Below are 25846 nucleotides of genomic sequence, written 5' to 3'. Positions count from 1 at the left end.
AACAAGACAATGATCCAAAACATAAAGCAAAATCTACAATGGAATGGTTCAAAAATAAACATATCCAGGTGTTAGAATGGCCAAGTCAAAGTCCAGACCTGAATCCAATCGAGAATCTGTGGAAATAACTGAAAACTGCTGTTCACAAATGCTCTCCATCCAACCTCACTGAGCTCGAGCTGTTTTGTAAGGAGGAATGGGAAAAACTTTCAGTCTCTCGATGTGCAAAACTGATAGAGACATACCCCAAGCGATTTACAGCTGTAATCGCAGCAAAAGGTGGCGCTAAAAGTATTAACTTAAGGGGGCTGAATAATTTTGCACGCCCAATTTTTCAGTTTTTGATTTGTTAAAAAAGTTTGAAATATCCAATAAATGTCGTTCCACTTCATGATTGTGTCCCACTTGTTGTTGATTCTTCACAAAAAAATACAGTTTTATATCTTTATATTTGAAGCCTGAAATGTGGCAAAAGGTCGCAAAGTTCAAGGGGGCCGAATACTTTCGCACGGCACTGTATTAGTCATACTGTGACGTTCTCCTTGGGTATAATCAGGAATCGTGGCCAATATCTAACGTTATCAATATACATTGCTGAGTTGTTGAGATAATGAGGTGTTGAGATAATGAAGATCACCAAATGCAGTGGTTGAGATATTACCTTCAGATTACGTTGCCTTAAAGTTTTAGGAAGGTCATGACATTATCAATCCATTTCGTTGGGGTTGGTCGTGGTTACGTAACGTGTTTGCTGGGTATTTGGCAAAGGAAACATTTCTGGTTGGTCTCGGAATGTAAAACCGTTAGGAAGGGACATTTTAAAACGGGATTAAGTGAAGTAGCAGCAAATATGTTGAATGAGCAACTAATGAGCATGTTTGTCAAAATCCTTTAGGCTTATACCTTTCTTGTCTGGCGACTCACCCTGAAATTAATTCTGCTGCTCAATCGATCGCTACATGCATTCATTGTGGAAAGAAACATCACTTGGCCGACGCGATGTGGATGGGTAGCCAGGCAAATATCTTTTCAGCCTAATATGTATTTTTACTTAGTTTTGTATCTCTTTTTTTTAGAAGCATGCTTTTTGTAATTAATAATCTTCACCAAGTTTACCTGGAATTTAGCCCGAAAGGATTTGACAAATGTGAAATGTCCAAACTACATCTCCATACCAGTCATTTGATTGTTTGACCTCAATCAGTTTCATAGAATATGCATTTAGATCTTGAAATACTGTGTTTGTGAACGAATTAGAGCAGGTGTATTAGCCTTGTATTTTTTGAGGACTATTCAGCTTCAGCTAACCACCCTAAAATCTTGTTAGAAATTAACAGAAACATTATAGGTCTACTACTATGATCTGATATTATATTCTGTTATGTAAAATACAAATGAATCATTGTGATCTTGCAACTTTACTAAACAAGCACCATTGTGAGAAGTGATGAATTTTATATTTATTCTAATAATAAGTGTTGAGTGACTATTAGGCGTAGGTAACAGATCTTGATGCAATGATGTTAACCCTATCAGTCCTGAGACCCCAGCAAAAATCTGTTTTAATTTATCTGCATGTCCAGCCCTCACATTTAGCCTTACAATGAAGTGTTTTACCATTTTTCTTTTCAGGACAGTAGAAGTAGAAACAATTTGACATAAACGATTACATTCATGAGTTTTATTGACAAATGTCAACAACAAAAAGTCTGCCAAAGCAAAAACCGGATTAAATATAAATGTTTATGAATTCTGTAAGTACAGAAATTGTTTGCTCACTGGGAAATTAATATACTGGTCGGTGACAACTGCGTGGCGTTTGGGACAGCAACTATGTGAGCTTATTACTGTATTATAGAATAGAGGTCGACCGATTTTTATGATTTTTCAACGCCGAGGACCAAAAAAAGCCGATACCGATTAATCGCCCATTTTTAAAAAATATTTTTGTAATAATGACAATTACAATAATACTGAATGGACACTTATTTTAACATAATACATCAATAAAATCAATTTAGCTTCAAATAAATAATGAAATATGTTTTTAATTTGGTTTAAATAAGGCAAAAACAAAGTTTTGGAGAAGAAAGTAAAAGTGCAATATGTGCCATGTAAGAAAGCTAACATTTAAGTTCCTTGCTCAGAACATTTACATTTACATTACATTTAAGTCATTTAGCAGACGCTCTTATTCAGAGCGACTTACAAATTGGTGCATTCACCTTATGACATCCAGTGGAACAGCCACTTTACAATAGTGCATCTAAATCTTTTAAGGGGGGTGAGAAGGATTACTTTATCCTATCCTAGGTATTCCTTAAAGAGGTGGGGTTTCAGGTGTCTCCGGAAGGTGGTGATTGACTCCACTGTCCTGGCGTCGTGAGGGAGTGTGTTCCACCATTGGGGAGCCAGAGCAGCGAACAGTTTTGACTGGGCTGAGCGGGAACTGTACTTCCTCAGTGGTAGGGAGGCGAGCAGGCCAGAGGTGGATGAACGCAGTGCCCTTGTTTGGGTGTAGGCCTGATCAGAGCCTGGAGGTACTGAGGTGCCGATCCCCTCACAGCTCCGTAGGCAAGCACCATGGTCTTGTAGCGGATGCGAGCTTCAACTGGAAGCCAGTGGAGAGAGCGGAGGAGCGGGGTGACATGAGAGAACTTGGGAAGGTTGAACACCAGACGGGCTGCGGCGTTCTGGATGAGTTGTAGGGGTTTAATGGCACAGGCAGAGAGCCCAGCCAACAGCGAGTTGCAGTAATCCAGATGGGAGATGACAAGTGCCTGGATTAGGACCTGCGCCGCTTCCTGTGTGAGGCAGGGTCGTACTCTGCGGATGTTGTAGAGCATGAACCTACAGGAACGGGCCACCGCCTTGATGTTAGTTGAGAACGACAGGGTGTTGTCCAGGATCACGCCAAGGTTCTTAGCGCTCTGGGAGGAGGACACAATGGAGTTGTCAACCGTGATGGCGAGATCATGGAACGGGCAGTCCTTCCCGGGAGGAAGAGCAGCTCCGTCTTGCCGAGGTTCAGCTTGAGGTGGTGATCCGTCATCCACACTGATATGTCTGCCAGACATGCAGAGATGCGATTCGCCACCTGGTCATCAGAAGGGGGAAAGGAGAAGATTAATTGTGTGTCGTCTGCATAGCAATGATAGGAGAGACCATGTGAGGTTATGACAGAGCCAAGTGACTTGGTGTATAGCGAGAATAGGAGAGGGCCTAGAACAGAGCCCTGGGGGACACCAGTGGTGAGAGCGCGTGGTGAGGAGACAGATTCTCGCCACGCCACCTGGTAGGAGCGACCTGTCAGGTAGGACGCAATCCAAGCGTGGGCCGCGCCGGAGATGCCCAACTCGGAGAGGGTGGAGAGGAGGATCTGATGGTTCACAGTATCGAAGGCAGCCGATAGGTCTAGAAGGATGAGAGCAGAGGAGAGAGAGTTAGCTTTAGCAGTGCGGAGCGCCTCCGTGATACAGAGAAGAGCAGTCTCAGTTGAATGACTAGTCTTGAAACCTGACTGATTTGGATCAAGAAGGTCATTCTGAGAGAGATAGCGGGAGAGCTGGCCAAGGACGGCACGTTCAAGAGTTTTGGAGAGAAAAGAAAGAAGGGATACTGGTCTGTAGTTGTTGACATCGGAGGGATCGAGTGTAGGTTTTTTCAGAAGGGGTGCAACTCTCGCTCTCTTGAAGACGGAAGGGACGTAGCCAGCGGTCAGGGATGAGTTGATGAGCGAGGTGAGGTAAGGGAGAAGGTCTCCGGAAATGGTCTGGAGAAGAGAGGAGGGGATAGGGTCAAGCGGGCAGGTTGTTGGGCGGCCGGCCGTCACAAGACGCGAGATTTCATCTGGAGAGAGGGGAGAAAGAGGTCAGAGCACAGGGTAGGGCAGTGTGAGCAGAACCAGCGGTGTCGTTTGACTTAGCAAACGAGGATCGGATGTCGTCGACCTTCTTTTCAAAATGGTTGACGAAGTCATCTGCAGAGAGGGAGGAGGGGGGGAGGATTCAGGAGGGAGGAGAAGGTGGCAAAGAGCTTCCTAGGGTTAGAGGCAGATGCTTGGAATTTAGAGTGGTAGAAAGTGGCTTTAGCAGCAGACAGAGGAGGAAAATGTAGAGAGGAGGGAGCGAAAGGATGCCAGGTCCGCAGGGAGGCGAGTTTTCCTCCATTTCCGCTCGGCTGCCCGGAGCCCTGTTCTGTGAGCTCGCAATGAGTCGTCGAGCCACGGAGCGGGAGGGGAGGACCGAGCCGGCCTGGAAGATAGGGGACATAGAGAGTCAAAGGATGCAGAAAGGGAGGAGAGGAGGGTTGAGGAGGCAGAATCAGGAGATAGGTTGGAGAAGGTTTGAGCAGAGGGAAGAGATGATAGGATGGAAGAGGCGAGAGTAGCGGGGGAGGGAGAGCGAAGGTTGGGACGGCGCGATACCATCCGAGTAGGGGCAGTGTGGGAAGTGTTGGATGAGAGCGAGAGGGAAAAGGATACAAGGTAGTGGTCGGAGACTTGGAGGGGAGTTGCAATGAGGTTAGTGGAAGAACAGCATCTAGTAAAGATGAGGTCGAGCGTATTGCCTGCCTTGTGAGTAGGGGGAAGGTGAGAGGGTGAGGTCAAAAGAGGAAAGGAGTGGAAAGAAGGAGGCAGAGAGGAATGAGTCAAAGGTAGACGTGGGGAGGTTAAAGTCGCCCAGAACTGTGAGAGGTGAGCCGTCCTCAGGAAAGGAGCTTATCAAGACATCAAGCTCATTGATGAACTCTCCGAGGGGACCTGGAGGGCGATAAATGATAAGGATGTTAAGCTTGAAAGGGCTGGTAACTGTGACAGCATGAAATTCAAAGGAGGCGATAAACAGATGGGTGAAAGAAAGAGAGAATGACCACTTGGGAGAGATGAGGATCCCGGTGCCACCACCCCGCTGACCAGAAGCTCTCGGGGTGTGCGAGAACACGTGGGCGGACGAAGAGAGAGCAGTAGGAGTAGCAGTGTTATCTGTGGTGATCAATGTTTCCGTCAGTGCCAAGAAGTCGAGGGACTGGAGGGAGGCATAGGCTGAGATGAACTCTGCCTTGTTGGCCGCAGATCGGCAGTTCCAGAGGCTACCGGAGACCTGGAACTCCACGTGGGTCGTGCGCGCTGGGACCACCAGATTAGGGTGGCCGCGACCACGCGGTGTGGAGCGTTTGTATGGTCTGTGCAGAGAGGAGATAACAGGGATAGACATGAGAACATATGAAAGCTGGTGGTTCAATATTCCCAGTTCTTCAATATTCCCAGTTAAGTTTTAGGTTGTAGTTATTATAGGAATTATGACATGTTAACTATTTCTCTCTATACCATTTGTATTTCATATACCTTTGAATATTGGATGTTCTTATAGGCACTATAGTATTGCCAGTGTAACAGTATAGCTTCCGTCCCTCTCCTCGCCCCTACCTGGGCTCGAACCAGGACACATCGACAACCGCCACCCTCAAAGCATCGTTACCCATTGCTCGACAAAAGCCGCGGCCCTTGCAGAGCAAGGGGAATAACTACTTCAAGATCTCTGAGCGAGTGACGTCACCGATGGAAAGCTAGTAGCGCGCACCCCGCTAACTAGCTAGCCATTTCACATCGGTTACACCAGCCTAATCTCGGGAGTTGATAGGCTTGAAGTCAAACAGCTCCATGCTTGAAGCACAGTGAAGAGCTGTTTGAATGAATGCTTATTAGCCTGCTGATGCCCACCACTGCTCAGTTAGACTGCTCTATCAAATAGGTCATTAGGTTTAGGTCATTAATATGGTCAAAACCGGAAACTATAATTTTGAAAACAAAACGTTTATTCTTTCAGTGAAATACGGAAGGAACCGTTCCGTATTTTATCTAACGGGTGGCATCCCTAAGTCTAAATATTGCTGGTACATTGCACAACCTTCAATGTTATGTCATAATTATGTACAATTCTGACAAATTAATTACGGTCTTTGTTAGGAAGAAATGGTCTTCACACAGTTCACAACGAGCCAGGCGGCCCAAACTGCTGCATATACCCGACTCTGTTTGCACGGAACACAAGAGAAGTGAAACCCTTTCCCTAGTTAAAAGAAATTCATGTTAGCAAGGGAATATTAACTAAATATGCAGATTTACAAATATATACTTGTGTAATGTTTTTTTATTGATTTTTTTTAAGGCAATTATGTTTATGGTTAGGTACACATTAGTGCAACGACAATGCTTTTTTTGCAAATGTGCTTGTTAAATCACACAGCAAAGTAGGCTGTGATTCAATGATAAATTAACAGGCACCACATCGATTATATGCAACGCAGGACAAGCTAGATAAACTGGTAATATCATCAATCATGTGTAGTTTGATAGTTTTTTGTAAGATAAGTTTAATGCTAGCTAGCAACTTACCTTGGCTTCTTGCTGTACTCGCGTAACAGGTAGTCAGCTTGCCACGCAGTCTCCCCGTGGAGTGCAATGTAATCGCCCACAATCGGTGTCCAAAAATGCAGATTACCGATTGTTAAGAGAACTTGAAATCGGCCCTGATTAATCTGTCACCATGTCCTAGGATTTCCAATGATCTACTTCAATCCTGCCCGCAAATGTATATATTTTTTATGCATTAAATATTATATTTGAGTTACGATTTTGAGAGGGGTATAGGAAATAGGTATGTTCCTTGATACAGTTGGTAAAGCTGACGACTTCTCCGAGTTGAGACAGACTGGCTGGGCGACTTAGCTTTCGGTGCAAACATATTGGGGCATCTGAACGATCTGAATGTGAAACTGCAGGGAAATGGTGTTTTTGTGCATGAACGCTATTCCAATGCATTCAAGACCAAACTTATGTTGTTATCCAGACAAATGAACAGCCGGTCTCACTCATTTTCCAACATTGCCTGCACTGAACGCGCCCACATTGCAGTGCCGCACTGAGACATACAGTAGCACTTTAATCGACCTGCATGCTGAGTCCCCCCTCGCTTCACTAAGATAGAGACCTGAGCTGGAGCTTGTATCATGCCCCCTGTCTTTCGACAGTGAGAAAGCACCACCAGCCACACACCACAATTGGAGCTCATCGACGTCCAACGTGACAGTGCTTTGAAGGAGAAGTACAAAACAGCAACAATAGACCAGTTCTATGGCTCACTGACTGAAACAAAGTTTCCAAACACAAAGGATGTTTGTTTTATTCGGGTCCCCATATGTGTGTGAACAAATGTTCTCAGTCATGAATTACAATCCCGTCATTGGTCAAATTTAACAAATGACCACTTGTCAGCTGTTCAAAAGAATCTCTACATCAAAGATGACACCAGACTTTGATGCCCTTGCCAAGAGACGTGACCAGACCCATTGTTCACATTAAGACTTGAACAACCGTGACTGGTAGGCAGGAATTATGCCTTATCATGGTGATTGTTATGCAGTGAGAATTCGGGCTCCAGTTCGGACTCTACAGACGTTTTTGTGTAAAAGTCCCTGTCTCACAAACTGCACTTGCTCAGCCCCTGTTAATCATGCAGACTAATGGTTGGTATCTACGGATGCAGAAGAAATGGACAAATCCAAGTGTACAACTATTTAAAGTCTGTAGCTTGTGGTGCTGAAGGATAGCTCTGCACATTCCACCAGTTCAGGAACAAACAACAATATGCCTATGCCTACGTGATCTAGCTATTTATAGACTATAGCCTAATATAAATGTCAATATCATTGCACTGTTTGCGAGGAGAGCTTTATTGCGAGTAGGCATTTCATTGTATTGTGTAGCTTCAAACTTGACCACATAGTGATTAGCTTGACCACATAGTTACAAACCAGTACATTCGGAAAGTATCCAGACTCCTTTACTTTTTCCACATTTTGTTACATTTACAGCCTTATTCTAAAATGTATTAAATTGTTTGATGAATACAATCTACACAAAATACCCCATAATGACAAGACAAAAACAACTTTTTAGATTTCTTTGCAAAAAAAACTTAATTGACATTTACATGAGGATCCAGAATATTTACTCAGTACTTTGTTGAAGCACATTTGGCAGTGATTACAGCCTCAAGTCTTCTTGGGTATGACGCTACAAGCTTGGCACACCTGTATTTGGGGAGTTTCTCCCATTCTCTGCAGATCCTCTCAAGCTCTGTCAGGTTAGATGGGGAGCATCGCTGCACAGCTATTTTCAGGTCTCTCCAGTGTCTGGCTGGGCCACTCAAGGACATTCAGAGACTTGTCCCGAAGCCACTCCTGCATTGTCTTGGCTGTGTGCTTTAGGGTCATTGTCCTGTTGGAAGGTCAACCTTTGGCGCAGTCTGAGGTTCTGAGCACTCTGAAGCAGGTTTTCAATCCTGACTCCTCCTCCCGCTGAAAAACATCCCCACAGCATGATGCTGCCACCACCATTCTTCACCATAGGGATGGTGCCAGGTTTCCTCCAGATGTGACTCTTGGCATTCAGGCCAAAGAGTTCAATCTTGGATTCATCAGACCAGAGAATGTTGTTTCTTATGGTCTGAGAGTCTTTAGGTGCCTTTTGGCAAACTCCAAGCGGGCTGTCATGTGCCTTTTACTGAAGATTGGCTTCCGTCTGGCCACTCTATCATAAAGGCCTGATTGGCGGAGTGCTGCGGAGATGGTTGCCCTTCTGGAAGATTCTCCCTTCTCCACAGAGGAACTCAGAAGCTCTGTTAAAGTGACCATTGGGTTCTTGGTCAGCTCACTGACCAAGGCCCTTCTCCCCTGATTGCTCCGTTTGGCCGGGCGGCCAGCTCTAGGAACAGCCTTGGTGGTTCCAAACTTCTTATATTTAAGAATGATGGAGGCCACTGTGTGCTTGGGGACCTTCAATGCTACAAAAAAGATATGGAACAACACATCTGCTACACTGATCCTCAGCACGGGGGCCCTTCGGGGGTGCGTGCTCAGTCCCCTCCTGTACTCCCTGTTCACACATGACTGCACGGCCAGGCACGACTCCAACACCATAATTTAAGTTTGCCGATGACACAACGGTGGTCGGCCTGATCAACAATGACAAGACCGCATATAGGTAGGAGGTCAGAGACCTGGCCAACAACAACCTTTCCCTCAACGTAATCAAGAAAAGGAGAACTGAGCACACCCCCATTCTCATTGACAGGAGAGAGAGAGCTTCAAGTTCCTTGGTGTCCACATTACCAAGAAACTAACATGGTCCAAGCACACCAAGACAGCCATGAGGAGGGCATGACAAAACCTCTTCCCCTCAGGAGACTGAAAAGATTTGGCATGGGTCCTCAGATCCTCAAAACGTTCTACAGATGCACCATCGAGAGCATCCTGACTGTTTGCATCACTGCCTGGTATGCTCGGCCTTCGACCGCAAGGCGCTACAGAGAGTAGTGCGTACTTCCCAGTACATCACTGGGGACAAGGTTCCTGCCATACAGGACCGCTATACCAGGCGGTGTCAGAGGAAGGCCCTAAAAATTGTCAAAGACCCCAGCCACCCCAGTCCTAGACTGTTCTCTCTACTACCGCACGTCAAGCGGTACCGGAGTGCCAAGTCTAGGTCGAAGAGGCTTCTAAACAGCTTCTACCCCCAAGCCATAAGACTACTGAACATCTAATCAAATGGCTTTTTGCATTACCCCCCCTCTTATGCTGCTGGTACTGTTATTGTCTATGCATAAGTCACTTTATTAACTCTAACCACGTGTATATTACCTTGACTTACTGGCGCCCCCGCACATTGACTCTACCCCTGTATATAGCCTCACTATTGTTATTTTACTGCTGCTCTTTAATTATTTGTTACTTTTACTTATTTTATTTATTTTGTATTTTTCTTAACTGCATTGTTGTTTAAGGGCTTGTATATTCCGCTTTAGGCTTAATTTGAGCTTCAAGAGTTATATTATTCCATGTGAAAGCCTACACTATTTTTCTTACAAAGAATGCAAATGTTACAATGATACATCCATGAGAAATTAAACACAATGTGAAGTATAAGTTCTGACAGTTTCATTATTCTTGATAAAATTAAATACAAAAATTCTGATTAAAAATCAAGAACAGCTTCACCAGACACCATAACTAAAGTTGGCCGTGTGCAGTAGATCATCTCCTGGGTGTCAACCAACAGGAAGGAGCATAAAGGCAGAATCTGCCAAGGCCAGCAGCAGTAGGCAGAGGGAGGAAGAGTGTCGAACATCTTCTTCTGGTTAGGGGAAATTCATCTCTGGCTCCCTCTTCAGTAATTTGTGTGTTAATTTTTTCTCATTGTCTCCATGGTGATAATGGAGCAGCTTTCATTGCATATGGTGCGTTGATCTAGGAAGCTACGGTATCCATGCAGTCAAAGGAATGAATATAGGCTTTTTCTTTTTTTAGGGGGGGAGGGGTGTCAGCTTAATATTGTGGAAAGATTGTTGATTCCATCAATGTAATTCTCTTCATCATTTCCAATCCCCCATTTAGTTTTTTTTGTAAATATATATATATATATATATATATTTCCATATACAGTGGGGAGAGCAAGTATTTGATAAACTGCCGATTTTGCAGGTTTTCCTACTTACAAAGCATGTAGATGTCTGTCATTTCTTATCATAGGTACACTTCAACTGTGAGAGACGGAATCTAAAACAAAAATCCAGAAAATCACATTGTATGATTTTTTAAGTAATTGGTTTGCACTTTATTGCATGACCATAAGTATTTGATACATCAGAAAAGCATAACTTAATATTTGGTACAGAAACCTTTGTTTGCAATTACAGAGATCATACGCTTCCTGTAGTTCTTGACCAGGTTTGCATACACTGCAGCAGGGATTTTGGCCCACTCCTCCATACAGACCTTCTCCAGATCCTTCAGGTTTCGGGGCTGTCGCTGGGCAATACGGACTTTCAGCTCCCTCCAAAGATGTTCTATTGGGTTCAGGTCTGGAGACTGGCTAGGCCACTCCAGGACCTTAAGATGCTTCTTATGGAGCCACTCCTTAGTTGCCCTGGCTGTGTGTTTCAGGTCGTTGTCATGCTGGAAGACCCAGCCACGACCCATCTTCCATGCTCTTACTTAGGGAAGGAGGTTGTTGGCCAAGATCTTGCGATACATGGCCCCATCCATCGTCCCCTCAATACGGTGCAGTTGTCCTGTCCCCTTTGCAGAAAAGCATCCCCAAAGAATGATGTTTCCACCTCCATGCTACACGGTTGGGATGGTATTCTTGGGGTTGTACTCATCCTTCTTATTCCTCCAAACACGGCGAGTGGAGTTTAGACCCAAAAGCTCGATTTTTGTCTCATCAGACCACATGACCGTCTCCCATTCCTCCTCTGGATCATCCAGATGGTCATTGGCAAACTTCAGACGGGCCTGGACATGCGTTGGCTTGAGCAGGGGGACCTTGCGTGCGCTGCAGGATTTTAATCCATGACGGCATAGTGTGTTACTAATGTTTTTTTTTGAGACTGTGGTCCCAGCTCTCTTCAGGTCATTGACCAGGTCCTGCCGTGTAGTTCTGGGCTGATCCCTCACCTTCCTCATGATCATTGATGCCCCGCGAGGTGAGATCTTGCATGGAGCCCCAGACCGAGGGTGAATGACCATCATCTTGAACTTCTTCCAATTTTCTAATAATTGCGCCAACAGTTGTTGCCTTCTCACCAAGCTGCTTGCCTATTGTCCTGTAGCCCATCCCAGTCTTGTGCAGGTCTACAATTTTATCCCTGATGTCCTTACACCCTCTCTGGTCTTGGCCATTGTGGAGAGGTTGGAGTCTGTTTGATTGTGTGTGTGGACCGGTGTCTTTTATACAGGTAACGAGTTCAAAGAGGTGCAGAGAATACAGGTAATGAGTGGAGAACAGGAGGGCTTCTTAAAGAAAAACTAACAGGTCTGTGAGAGCCGGAATTCTTACTGGTTGGTAGGTGATCAAATACTTATGTCATGCAAATTAATTTATTAAAAATCATCCAATGTTATTTTTAAAAATCATCCAATGTGATTTTCTGCAAAATCGGCAGTGTATCAAATACTTGTTCTCCCCACTGTATAATATATAAAAAGATATGCAAAGAAAATATGTAAATATATATACACGACAAGACGAGGACAAAGGACGTCTAACTGCTATGTCATCTTGGATGTCGTTAGTAATGTAAAAAGTAATAATACATTAAAGAAATTATACGTTAATAAACAAAATACTGCAAAGTTTCCTAAGAGCAAGAAGCAAGGGAACCCTCTGTCGGGTTACTTGTCTTGCAGCCTTTCATTCACCATCTTGAATAAATGTTTACATTTGTATACACCAGTCACTGATGTTTTCTGTAATCCACTTTTTGTTCCCCTCTTCAGGCTAAAGAGATCCTGACCAAGGAGTCCAACGTGCAGGAGGTGCGCTGTCCCGTCACGGTGTGCGGAGATGTACACGGCCAGTTCCATGACCTCATGGAGCTTTTCAGAATCGGGGGCAAATCGCCCGACACCAACTACCTATTCATGGGGGACTACGTAGACCGAGGCTACTACTCGGTGGAAACAGTCTCGCTGCTTGTCGCACTAAAGGCAAGTGAACTCTGAACTTGATGAGTGGGCTAAAACCACAGTATTTCAGTTTCTGGTATAAAGTCTGCCTTGCCGTCAGGGGTTGGAACCGGTTCAGTGAACAGGACCAAAAACCGGAAAATTACTTAATTTTTAGAGGAACTGAAACAACCAGGAGCGAAAGTGCCGCATGGGAACCACTTACAAATGTTATTTTACGTTCCAGGCATTTTTTTCAGTCCCACAAAAAAAACGCAACAAAGCACCTATACAAAGCCCTCACTCTGTCACTCAAATAAGTTCCTATCTGCCAGTTAAAAATCTTTGACAGTGCATGTAGGCTACCAGCCCCTCCCCCTCCGAAATATAGTCTACTGGTAGAAAAAAAGTGTGTTTTTTTCCAAATGTGGCGGAGAGTGCATGATTGTAAATGGTTTTGAATACGATGCAGTTTAGTTTTCACATGGTGGCTGCTGTCACATTCTTTGTAATGAAAAATGCCTTTAATCAAGTTTTTTAGGCCTAGAGCTTTTGGCTAAACTCTCTCTCGCTCCGCAGGTCCGTTACCCAAAGCGCATCACGATACTGCGGGGGAACCACGAGAGCAGACAGATCACCCAGGTGTATGGCTTCTACGACGAGTGCTTGAGGAAGTACGGCAATGCCAATGTATGGAAGTACTTCACAGACCTCTTCGACTATCTCCCCCTGACGGCCCTTGTGGACGAACAGGTAACACAAGTGCATAAAGTGGTGTTATTTTATGTCATGCTGAATCCCAAATGGCACCCTTTTTCCTTTATAGTGCACTACTTTTGACCAGGGCCTGATTTTCACCAGGGTCCATAGGGCTGTGGTCAAAAGTAGTCAGAAGTTTACATACACTTACTTGTAGGTTGTCATGAAAACTTGTTTTTCAACCACTCCACAAATTTCGTGTTAACAAACTATAGTTTTGGCAAGTCGGTCAGGACATCTACTTTGTGAATGACACCAGTAATTTTCCAAACATTTGTTTACAGACAGATTATTTAACTTATAATTCACTGTATCACAATTCCAGTGGGTCAGAAGTTTACATGCACTAAGTTGACTGAACCTTTAAACAGCTTGGAATATTCCAGAAAAGGATGTCATGGCTTTAGAAGCTTCTGACAGGCTAATTGACACCATTTGAGTCAATTGGATGTGTACCTGTGGATGTATTTCAAGACCTACGTTCAAACGTGCCTCTTTGCTTGACATCATGGGAAAATCAAAAGAAATCAGCCAAGACCTCAGAAATAAAATAAACCTCCACAAGTCTGGCTCATCCTTGGGAGCAATTTCCAAATGCCTGAAGGTACCATGTTCATCTGTACAAACAATAGTATGCAAGTATAAACACCATGGGACCACGCAGCCGTCATACCGCTCAGGAAGGAGATGTGTTCTGTCTCGTAATGATGAACGTACTTTGGTGCGGAAAGTGCAAATCAATCCCAGAACAACAGCAAAAGACCTTGTGAAGATGCTGGAGGAAACGGGTACAAAAGTATCTATATCCACAGTTAAACGAGTGCTATATCGATATAACCTCAAATGCCACATAACAAGGAAGAAGCCACTACTCCAAAACCGCCATAAAAAAGCCAGACTATGATTTGCAACTGCACATGGGGACAAAGATCGTACTTTTTGGAGAAATGTCCTCTGGTCTGATGAAACAAAAATGGTTGGCCATAATGACCATTGTTATGTTTGGAGGAAAAAAGGGGACGCTTGCAAGCCAAAGAACACCATCCAATCGTGAAGCACGGGGGTGGCAGCATCATGTTGTGGGGGTGCTTTGCTGCAGAAGGTACTTGTGCACTTAGGAAAATAGATGGCATCATGAGGATGGAAAATTGTGAATATTTTGAAGCAACATCTCAAGTCATCAGTCAGGAAATTAATGCTTGGTTGCAAATGGGTGTTCCAAATGGACAATGACCCCAAGCATACTTCCAAAGTTGTGGCAAACTGGCTTAAGGACAGCAATGTCAAGGTATTGGAGTGGCCATCACAAAGCCCTGACCTCAATCCTATAGAAAATTTATGGGCAAAACTGACAAACCGTGTGCGAGCAAGGAGGCCTACAAACCTGACCCAGTTACGCAAGCTCTGTTATGAGGAATGGGCCAAAATTCACCCAATTTATTGTGGGAAGATGGTGGACGGCTACCTGAATTGTTTGACCCAAGTTAAACCATTTAAATGCAATGCTACCAAATACTAATTGAGTGTATGTAAACTTCTGACCCACTGGGAATGTGATGAAAGAAATAACCCTGAAATGAATCCTTCTCTCTGCTATTATTCTGACATTTCACATTCTTAAAATAAAGTGGTGATCCTAACTGACCTACGACGGGGAATTTTTACTTGGATTAAATGTCAGGAATTGTGAAAAACTGAGTTTTAATGTATTTAAGGTGCATGTAAACTTCCGACTTCAACTGTACATAATAGGGTGCCGTTTGGGATATACATTGAATGTTATGCATAAGTTCAAAGGAAGCCTTCCTAATTATGTTTGTGATTTACATGTAGGCAACAACCCTCTTATCCAAAGTGACTTGTCTCACGTAAAGGTAAATCAGGTCTATTCTTTCGTCCTATGCTGTAGATCTTCTGTCTGCACGGTGGCCTCTCCCCCTCCATAGACACACTGGATCACATCCGGGCCCTGGATCGTCTGCAGGAGGTTCCACACGAGGTCAGTGTTGCCTGACAGAGGACCTAATTAGCCCTGTCAACCACGCAGACAGTGGGGGTAGGATACCAGCTAGCTGTCAGCACCGAGAGGGGCTGTCAGATGTTATGAGGTCGACTGCATGATGGTGTGGTGGTGTTGACCTACCGCAGTGTTCGAGCCAAGCCCCAGGTTGTGTTCAGTAGGCACCAAATGGAGTACAATAGGGAGACCTTAACTGGACTTGTCCACGGTGAAATAACTTTTTGTTTTCTGTCCACGGTGATAATATGACCCTGGTCTCTTTCGAGGCTATTCGGGTTTTTGTCATTTCTGCAGTCAAATATTAGGATTATTTGTCTTTTGCTACGCCCATTACATATTTAATATGATCTCTGTGTTCAAGCCGTCCTCAATAAGGTCAGAATCCCTATGCGGCAATTTATTGAGGGCTGCTTTTCGTGTGTGTGTGTTTCAGGGGCCCATGGTGACCTGCTGTGGTCAGACCCAGATGACCGTGGGGGCTGGGGCATCTAGGTGCTGGCTACACCTTTGGGCAGGTTCGAAACCTTCAACCATGCCAATCTTACCCTTGTGTGTGCCCACCAACTTGTCATGGAGGTAACCACAGTTGTGCTTTTAGTTTAGGCAGTTAATGTTTATGCTCAGTGTCAATATATGCCATTACATATCCAAAGCGACTTTAATTATTTGTCGAACCCACTCCTTCAAGCCATGCCTACCAACTGAGCATGGCCATTACATCATTCTAAATGTTATGAGTTAGCCAACTATGACTAATTTGTGTCAAACAATGCAGCCAGAATAACAACAAAGTAGTGCCTTTGCATCTATTTTCTAGTGGTATTTATTGAATTTCACCTGGCATAGAAACATGTGCTCTCTCGTGACACTGTTGTTCAGAGGAGCTAGGCAACAACACAGCTAACACAATTTGAAGCTGGAAAGACTGCAAACTAGCTGCACTTCATTTTGTTTTTCCTTTTTCAATTGATATGTCTTTGTATATATATCCATCAAAAATGATGCCCCATGATTTCAACTGGCTGAGAAACCTGCTGTCTGGTCAGAGATGTTCATTACTATGGGACCAGATGACCGTGGGGGCTGGGGCATCTGCCCCCCTTTTTATAGTGGAGGTGCTGGCATTCAGAGACACCTTTGGGCAGGTGCATCGTTGTCATGTTGGAAAACCTTCGCCCCCAGTCTGAGTTTCTGAGCGTTCTGGAGCAGGTTTCTTAAGTCTCGCTGTACTTTGCTTTGTTCATACCCTGATCCTGTGTCTCCCAGTCCCTTGACAAACATCCCCACAGCATGTGCTGCCATCACCATGCCCACCAACTTCCAGACGTGATGCTTGGCATTCATGACCAGAGGTAACCACAGTTGTGCTTTTAGTTTAGGAGTTAATGCAGAGATTGTTTATGCTCAGTGTCTTTATCACTTGGTTAGTGTAGTCTGGGTGGTTTTAGTATCAAAGCATGTAGCAATTACAGTGATTCTGGGAGTAAAATGCTTCTGTAGATGGTTTAGAATTTGAATCCTCCCATGGAAGAGAGGACAATTTTTCTAAATGTTTCAAGTCAAATATTGTAGTACTTCCGTTCTGTACATGGAACCTGAAGGTCTGTTAAGACTGCCCAGAGGGAATTGAATTTGAGATGTCAAAATGAACAGATATCGCGGTAAGAGCAGATGTAGCCTAGACACACTTGAGTTAGCTTGCCCTCCATGTCTTTCTAGATGTTTCAGCTGCAAGCTACTGTGCAAGTGTTAGCTGTTTAACATGGATAAATAATTCAGGAGTCTTGTGTACACCGTTTTCATTTATAGTATTATCCACTACCGGCTTTGAGGGAGGAGCTGGCAGCTTGTGTCCAAAATGGAACCCTATCCCGCACGTAGTGCACTATTTTTGAACAGGGCTCTCTTTTTAAAATTGACTGAGGGGAATAGATTGCTATTTGAGACGCATCCTTGGAATTCACCTGGCTCAGAATGTAGAGTTGGAAATTAAACCATGTACTGGTTGTAAGGGAAGGGTTTAAGTACCTAAAATACATACATGGCATATGCCCTCAGAAAGATCTAACTAATGATTAGAATAAGCAATTTAAGGTTCACTTAACTTTTTATGGTGATGCTGATTTTTGTTTTCCAGGGCTACAACTGGTGTCATGACCGAAACGTTGTCACCATCTTCAGTGCACCAAACTACTGCTATCGCTGTGGCAACCAAGCTGCCATCATGGAACTGGACGATACTCTTAAATACTCTTTGTAAGTCACATCGAGATTATCTGAGGCTCTAAGGACAGGTGAACTCAGATTAGTGTTTATAACCAGTTTTCCATCCAACCATTTCATACAGATGAATTACCTGATGCCTTAGAGTCACTACCAGACTGATGGAAACAGGATATGCTGGTACAATTGTATAAATGTCGACAGACAATTTGTTGGTTTCGACACGGGATCTTTTCAAATCAAATGTTATTGGTCACATTCACATGGTTAGCAGATGTTATTGTGAGTGTAGTGAAATGCTTGTGCTTCTAGTAACAACAGTGCAGCAATATCTAACAATTCCACAACAAATACCTAATGCACACAAATCTACTAAAGGAATGAAATAATATCTACATTCATGGATGAGCAACGTCAGGGCGGCATTTTTGTGTCTGTAAAATGTATAAAGTGAGAAATGGCGGTGGAAATGCATTTTATGGTATAATAACCATCATATTGAAGTCAACTTGATATGTTGTGTGGTCCTCCCACTACGACTCGGGAAAGCATGCAGTTTATTAGGCCACAGATTAAATAAATGATGATGAACTTCACCGAGTGGTGAAAGTGAATGGTGGAGAGCTTGATACACCGTACTTATTCTGGTGATGTGTATTTATCAATGCATGGCTGCCATTTGACAAATACATATCGTCTAGTCTACCTGCACTGTATCTGCCAGCTGTTGGCTATAGTGCACGTGCCAAGACCAGAGTGGACACATTTGTTGTATAATGCAACAGTATTTGTGACACTGCATTATTTTTATTTGCAGTACGTCTACACGCATAGTCCTGTATCCACAATAAGTCTGTTTGATTTGTGCTAATTTTCCAAAATTCTATGCACTTTTCCATGAATGCTGTGTTCTTTTGTTATCAATGCACATAACAATCAATGCACATAGCAATCAATGCACATAACAATCAATGCACATAACAATCAATGCACATAGCAATCAATGCACATAACAATCAATGCACATAACAATCAATGCACATAACAATCAATGCACATAACAATCAATGCACATAACAATCAATGCACATAACAATCAATGCACATAACAATCAATGCACATAACAATCAATGCACATAACAATCAATGCACATAACAATCAATGCACATAACAATCAATGCACATAACAATCAATGCACATAACAATCAATGCACATAACAATCAATGCACATAACAATCAATGCACATAACAATCAATGCACAAACATAACTATCAATGCTGCTGAATTCATAGTTGTTTTTTTCTCATCCGCGTAGCATTTATTTTGGTGATTTTTAGTTCTCAGTGATTATATTATAAATACAAAATATATACAGTGCCTTCAGAAATGATTCACACCCCTTGACTTTTTCCAGATATTGTTGTTGCAGCCTGAATGTAGAATGGATTCATTTGAGATTTTTTGTCACTGGTATTGTCACACAATACCCCGTAATGTCAAAGTGGAATTAGGTGTTTTGAAATTTGTACAAATGTAATTACAAATGAAAAGCTGAAATGTCTTGAGCCAAGTATTCAACCCCTTTTGTTATGGCAAGCCTAAATAAGTTCCAGAGTAAAACAAATGTTGCTTAAGTTGCATGGACTCACTGTGTGCAATAATAGTGTGTAACATCATTTTTGAATGACTACCTCATCTCTGTACCCCACACATACAATTATCTGTAAGGTCCCTTTGTCGAGCATTGAATTTCAAACACAGATTCAACCACAAAGACCAGGGAGGTTTTCCAATGCCTCGCAAAGAAGGGCACCTATTGGTAGATGGGTAAAAATGCCGGAATTATTGTAATCAATTGTAATTGTTCTGAAATGTTCAAATGTGCCAGTTCTGTAATGGTCTTCATTGGAGTCATCCTAATGTTGTATTTCCTGTCCTCCTCCAGCCTTCAGTTTGACCCTGCACCTCGACGCGGGGAGCCCCATGTCACCCGCCGTACCCCCGACTACTTCTTATAAAGAGGAAGAAGACTGCAAGACCGCTACAGCAAGCAACAAACCCCTAAAACCTGTGTGCATATGACCTGTTAAAACATGAAAGCACTGACATGGACCAAAATGTGCCATATAAGCATTGAGTACATAATACAAATTGCCCTGTGTCTCAGTAATGCAACACAGTGTTCCGTTTGAGCCTTTACTGTAGTTGCCTGCTGTATAATATTGATGTTATTTTGTTCATGGGCTCTACACACAGAGAGAAAGCATCCCTATATACAGTATTTCCCATTATTGCGTCTGAGCGCACAGGCACTGCCATTGAGGCAATCTCTATTTGGAAGTGGTCCATTTTCTTCACGATTGGCTGATCTCTGATTACCCGGTTGGCCATGATATTTGGGGGGGTGCTAAAATGGCCTTTTGGCCACTAGAGGCCTCTCTCTGCAACTGTACATTACTCTGCACAAAACATGTAATAACTTGCTTACTTTCCCCACCCAAATATCACTGGACAATGATACATTTTCCATTGGCGATGCCTTGAATGTGAATAATGGTATTTTATACAAATGCACAAGCTTACATCCCCAGCCCACTCTTCTTCACCAAACTTCTTCCTACTCTTCCCCTTGGGCTAATCTACCTGTTTATTTTCCTCTGTATATTTGTCATGAAATGATTGCCTCTTTGGATGCATTTGAACTAATAAAGTACTTTTAATTGTAAATGACACCAATCCACTGACTCCCAGGGATATTTTCAATCAAAATGGTCCACTCATACAGTAAATCCGTGTGGCAAAATGTTTTAATAAAGCTTGGGAACCACTGTTTGAGCATTGGGAAGAGTACACTAGGCAGAGGTGGGAAAAGTACTCAATTGTTATACTTGAGTAAAAGTAAAGATACCTTAATAGAAAATGACTCAAGTAACCCAGTAAAATACTACTAAATGAGCTTAAGTACAGTGGTGGAAAAAGTACTCAATTTTCATACTTGAGTTAAAAGTAGAAAGTAAATGCTATACATAAAATTCCTTATTTAGCAAACCAAATGGCACAATTGACTTTTAAATTACTTTTTTTGACAGCCGAGGGCACACCAACACTCAAACAAAGCATTTATGTTTAGTGAGTCCACCAGATCAGAGGCAGTACAGATAACCATGGATGTTCTCTTGGGGGGCGGCAGCGTAGCCTAGTGGTTAGAGCGTTGGACTAGCGTTGTGAGTTCAAACCCCCGAGCTGACAAGGTACAAATCTGTCATTCTGCCCCTGAACAGGCACTGTTCCCAGGCCGTCATTGAAAATAAGAATATGTTCTTAACTGGTTAAATAAAGGTAAAAAAATAAAGAATAAGTGTGTGAATTGGACCTTTTTCCTGTACTGCTAAGCATTCAAATTGTAACTAGTACTTTTGGGTGTCAGTGAGAATGTATGGAGTAAAAAGTACATTTTATTTTGGAATGTAGTGAGGTTAAAGTTGGCAAAAATATTAAAAGTAAAGTAGCCCCAGAAAATGACTAATACTTTCAAATATTTTTACTTAAGTACTTTACACCATTGACACTAGGGTTGTAGACTGTCCTGACATTGAGCTGTAACATCCAGGCAATATGGATTTATTTAACAGGTTTATATACAGAACAAAAATATAAACTCAACATGTAAAGTGTTGGTCCCATGTTTCATGAGCTGAAATAAAAAAATAAAAAAATAAAAATGTTCCATATGCTCAAATTGTGTCCACAAATGTGTTTACATCACTGTTAGTGAGCATTTCTCCTTTGTCAAGATTATCCATCCACCTGACAGGTGTGGCATATCAAGCTGATTAAACAGCATGATCATTACACAGGTACACCTTGTGATGGGGACAATACAAGGCCACTCTAAAATGTGCATTTTGTCACACAACACAATGCTACAGATATCTCAAGTTTTGAGGAGCATGTAATTGGCATGCAGACTTCATTAATGTGCACCAGAGCTATTGTAAGTTAATCAAATGTTCATTCCTCTACCATGAGCCGCCTCGAATGTCGTTTTAGAGGATCTGGCAGTACGTCCAACCGGCCTGATCAACTCTATGCGAAGGAGATGTGTCATGCTTCATGAGGCAAATGGTCACACCAGATACTGACTGGTTTTCTGATCCACACCAGATACTGACTGGTTTTCTGATCCACACCAGATACTAACTGGTTTTCTGATCCACACCAGATACTGACTGGTTTTCTGATCCACACCAGATACTAACTGGTTTTCTGATCCACACCAGATACTAACTGGTTTTCTGATCCACACCAGATACTGACTGGTTTTCTGATCCACACCAGATACTGACTGGTTTTCTGATCCACACCAGATACTGACTGGTTTTCTGATCCCACCAGATACTGACTGGTTTTCTGATCCACACCAGATACTGACTGGTTTTCTGATCCACACCAGATACTGACTGGTTTTCTGATCCACACCAGATACTGACTGGTTTTCTGATCCACACCAGATACTGACTGGTTTTCTGATCCACACCAGATACTGACTGGTTTTCTGATCCACACCAGATACTGACTGGTTTTCTGATCCACACCAGATACTGACTGGTTTTCTGATCCACACCAGATACTGACTGGTTTTCTGATCCACACCAGATACTGACTGGTTTTCTGATCCACACCAGATACTAACTGGTTTTCTGATCCACACCAGATACTGACTGGTTTTCTGATCCACACCAGATACTGACTGGTTTTCTGATCCACACCAGATACTGACTGGTTTTCTGATCCACACCAGATACTGACTGGTTTTCTGATCCCACCAGATACTGACTGGTTTTCTGATCCACACCAGATACTGACTGGTTTTCTGATCCACACCAGATACTGACTGGTTTTCTGATCCACACCAGATACTAACTGGTTTTCTGATCCACACCAGATACTAACTGGTTTTCTGATCCACACCAGATACTAACTGGTTTTCTGATCCACGCCCCTACCTTTTTTTAAGGTGTCTGTGACCAACAGATGCATATCTGTATTCCCAGTCATCTGATATCCATGGATTAGGGCCGAATTCATTTTTTTCAATTGCCTGATTTCCTTCTAACAGTAAAATATTTTAAATTGTTGCATGTTGCATTTATATTTTTGTTCAGTATAGAATCACCTTTGGCAGCGATTACAGTATTTCTGGGAAAGTCTAAGAGGTTTGCACACCTGGATTGTACAATATTTGCAATTTATTTTGATTTGTAATATTCAGGGATGCAAACTAGTCACCTTTAGGTGAAATTCTCAGTTTCAAATCCAAAATAGGTAACCTATGTGATTCGTGTAGATCCAATGAAAAAAGTTTGGGGGGGTGGGGCTTTGGATCACAACTGGCTGTAAGCGAATGAGTGATGTGCATTTGGTGCAATACTAGCTGTATCCAAGGCTCAGTGTAGCTTAGTAGTTAGAGCGTTGGACTAGTAACTGCAAGGTTGCAAGATCAAATCCCTGAGCTGACAAGGTACAAATCTGTTGTTCTCCCCCTGAACAAAGCATTTAACCCACTGTTCCTAGACCAGTTATCCCACTGTTCCTAGGCTGTCATTGAAAATAAGAATTTGTTCTTACCTTACCTTTCGCTCTCATCCAACACTTCCCACACTGCCCCTACTCGGATGGTATCGCGCCGTCCCAACCTTCGCTCTCTCTCCCCGCTACTCTCTCCTCTTCCATCCTATCATCTCTTCCCTCTGCTCAAACTTTCTCCAACCTATCTCCTGATTCTGCCTCCTCAACCCTCCTCTCCTCCCTTTCTGCATCCTTTGACTCTCTATGTCCCCTATCCTCCAGGCCGGCTCGGTCCTCCCCTCCCGCCTCCGTGGCTCGACGACTCATTGAGAGCTCACAGAACAGGGCTCCGGGCAGCCGAGCGGAAATGGAGGAAAACTCGCCTCCCTGCGGACCTGGCATCCTTTCACTCCCTCCTCTCTACATTTTCCTCCTCTGTCTCTGCTGCTAAAGCCACTTTCTACCATTCTAAATTCCAAGCATCTGCCTCTAACCCTAGGAAGCTCTTTGCCACCTTCTCCTCCCTCCTGAATCCCCCCTCCTCCTTCTCTGCAGATGACTTCGTCAACCATTTTGAAAAGAAGGTCGACGACATCCGATCCTCGTTTGCTAAGTCAAACGACACTGCTGGTTCTGCTCACACTGCCCTACCCTGTGCTCTGACCTCTTTCTCCCCTCTCTCTCCAGATGAAATCTCGCGTCTTGTGACGGCCGGCCGCCCAACAACCTGCCCGCTTGACCCTATCCCCTCCTCTCTTCTCCAGACCATTTCCGGAGACCTTCTCCCTTACCTCACCTCGCTCATCAACTCATCCCTGACCGCTGGCTACGTCCCTCCCGTCTTCAAGAGAGCGAGAGTTGCACCCCTTCTGAAAAAACCTACACTCGATCCCTCCGATGTCAACAACTACAGACCAGTATCCCTTCTTTCTTTTCTCTCCAAAACTCTTGAGCGTGCCATCCTTGGCCAGCTCTACCGCTATCTCTCTCAGAATGACCTTCTTGATCCAAATCAGTCAGGTTTCAAGACTAGTCATTCAACTGAGACTGCTCTTCTCTGTATCACGGAGGCGCTCCGCACTGCTAAAGCTAACTCTCTCTCCTCTGCTCTCATCCTTCTAGACCTATCGGCTGCCTTCGATACTGTGAACCATCAGATCCTCCTCTCCACCCTCTCCGAGTTGGGCATCTCCGGCGCGGCCCACGCTTGGATTGCGTCCTACCTGACAGGTCGCTCCTACCAGGTGGCGTGGCGAGAATCTGTCTCCTCACCACGCGCTCTCACCACTGGTGTCCCCCAGGGCTCTGTTCTAGGCCCTCTCTTATTCTCGCTATACACCAAGTCACTTGGCTCTGTCATAACCTCACATGGTCTCTCCTATCATTGCTATGCAGACGACACACAATTAATCTTCTCCTTTCCCCCTTCTGATGACCAGGTGGCGAATCGCATCTCTGCATGTCTGGCAGACATATCAGTGTGGATGACGGATCACCACCTCAAGCTGAACCTCAGCAAGACGGAGCTCCTCTTCCTCCCGGGGAAGGATTGCCCGTTCCATGATCTCGCCATCACGGTTGACAACTCCATTGTGTCCTCCTCCCAGAGCGCTAAGAACCTTGGCGTGATCCTGGACAACACCCTGTCGTTCTCAACTAACATCAGGCGGTGTCCCGTTCCTGTAGGTTCATGCTCTACAACATCCGCAGAGTACGACCCTGCCTCACACAGGAAGCGGCGCAGGTCCTAATCCAGGCACTTGTCATCTCCCGTCTTGATTACTGCAACTCGCTGTTGGCTGGGCTCCCTGCCTGTGCCATTAAACCCCTACAACCCATCCAGAACGCCGCAGCCCGTCTGGTGTTCAACCTTCCCAAGTTCTCTCACGTCACCCCGCTCCTCCGCTCTCTCCACTGGCTTCCAGTTGAAGCTCGCATCCGCTACAAGACCATGGTGCTTGCCTACGGAGCTGTGAGGGGAACGGCACCTCAGTACCTCCAGGCTCTGATCAGGCCCTACACCCAAACAAGGGCACTGCGTTCATCCACCTCTGGCCTGCTCGCCTCCCTACCACTGAGGAAGTACAGTTCCCGCTCAGCCCAGTCAAAACTGTTCGCTGCTCTGGCCCCCAATGGTGGAACAAACTCCCTCACGACGCCAGGACAGCGGAGTCAATCACCACCTTCCGGAGACACCTGAAACCCCACCTCTTCAAGGAATACCTAGGATAGGGTAAGTAATCCTTCTCACCCCCTAAAAGATTTAGATGCACTATTGTAAGTGGCTGTTCCACTGGATGTCATAAGGTGTATGCACCAATTTGTAAGTCGCTCTGGATAAGAGCGTCTGCTAAATGACTTAAATGTAAATGTAAATGTACCTGAGTTAAATAAAGGTAAAAAAATAAATAATAATATTTGACATAACAGGGTGATTCTGCTACTTTAGGCACTTTGCAACAATGGCGGCGGATCATTTTAGAAAGAGAGGGTCCAGATAGATTAGGCTAGCTGATTTGTACGGGTCCAGGTTTTGCAGCTCTTTCAGAACATCTGCTATCTGGATTTGGGTGAAGGAGAAGCTGGGGAGGCTTGGGCAAGTAGCTGTGACGGGTGCAGAGCTGTTGGCCAGGTTGGGGTAGCCAGGAGGAAAGCATGGCCAGCCGTAGAGAAATGCTTATTGAAATTCTCGATTATCATGGATTTATTGGTGGTGAAAGTGTTTCCTAGCCTCAGTGCAGTGGGCAGCTGGGAGGAGGTGCTC

The 25846-nt window shown here is 44.0% G+C and overlaps 1 pseudogene; it reads left to right on the top strand.

The window, feature by feature from the left end:
• Positions 1–21234, top strand: part of LOC118385557 (serine/threonine-protein phosphatase 2A catalytic subunit beta isoform-like) — a 369785-nt pseudogene extending 348551 nt beyond the window's left edge.
• Positions 21235–25846: the final 4612 nt, after the last annotated feature.

The sequence above is a fragment of the Oncorhynchus keta genome, chromosome 6 (assembly GCF_023373465.1).
Source record: "Oncorhynchus keta strain PuntledgeMale-10-30-2019 chromosome 6, Oket_V2, whole genome shotgun sequence".
NCBI classification, from domain to species: Eukaryota; Metazoa; Chordata; class Actinopteri; order Salmoniformes; family Salmonidae; genus Oncorhynchus; species Oncorhynchus keta.
Note: the sequence above shows the minus strand (reverse complement) of the source record. Positions and strands in the feature narration are given on the sequence as shown.